Raw genomic sequence first — 783 nt, forward strand, 5'->3', positions numbered from 1 at the left:
CGGGGCCAGCGGAGGAGGTCGGGGATTCGGGGTGAGTGGCAGTTGAGGGCAGAGGGGGAGGCGGGCCTCCGCGCGCGGTGGGGCCAGGGAAGTGGGCGGGGAGGCGGGACTGAGCGGGTGAGTGGCAGGTAACGTGACCAGTGAGATGGGAGGAGGGGGCAGGAGTTACCACGGGGCTTGGGTGGTGATTGGTTAGAGGGCGCGCGGAGGGGGCGGGGCCGGACGGCCTGTCCCACCACCTTGTGAAGTCAAGTGTATTCAATGTAGCGAGTGCCGACCAAAAGTAGCCAAGCTGTTGGAGAGTAACAATCTGGAGGAGTGGTACCAGGTACTCAGGTGAGTCTTTAACACTTACACACACAAATACGTACGCGACAAAACAATTGGATTTTAAAGAAATCTTATTTTTTAAAAGTTTTATTTTAGAAACTGACGGGCCACCAGCCGAAAGTCGAGCGTTCTGTGCTTCACCGCAGAACTTGGAAAGTCTCCAGTTCACCGCAACTCAAATCGGATTAAAAGAAAAAAATTCTCTCACCGGCTTTGTTTTGTTTTTATTTTTAAAAAAAGAAATTATTTTTAACACACCCCTTCCCCCCCCCCCCCCCCCCCACAACCGACTTCGTCTTTCGCTTCTGATTTGCTTTGGGTCTTGATTCCGAACCTTGTTTATCTCGGATTTCGACAGCGCAGATGAAGGCCCTTCGGCCCGTCGCGTCGGTGCTAGTCAACAGTAAGCACCTGAACTATTTTCCCCTCTTTAAACGGGGAAAATAACCAAGA

The 783-nt window shown here is 52.5% G+C and overlaps 1 protein-coding gene across 2 annotated transcripts in view; it reads left to right on the forward strand.

Moving 5' to 3' along the window:
- The first annotated feature begins 225 nt into the window (after window positions 1–225).
- LOC109920256 (rab11 family-interacting protein 1-like) overlaps window positions 226–783 on the forward strand; it is a 35,121-nt gene continuing 34,563 nt past the window's right edge. For both annotated transcript variants that reach the window (XM_048618722.1, XM_048618723.1), the window contains exon 1: window positions 226–336. The gene's annotated coding sequence lies outside the window, so the exon portion shown is untranslated. The remainder of the gene's footprint in view (window positions 337–783) is intronic.

Source organism: Rhincodon typus, chromosome 40, assembly GCF_021869965.1.
Source record: "Rhincodon typus isolate 14 chromosome 40, sRhiTyp1.1, whole genome shotgun sequence".
Classification (NCBI taxonomy): domain Eukaryota; kingdom Metazoa; phylum Chordata; class Chondrichthyes; order Orectolobiformes; family Rhincodontidae; genus Rhincodon; species Rhincodon typus.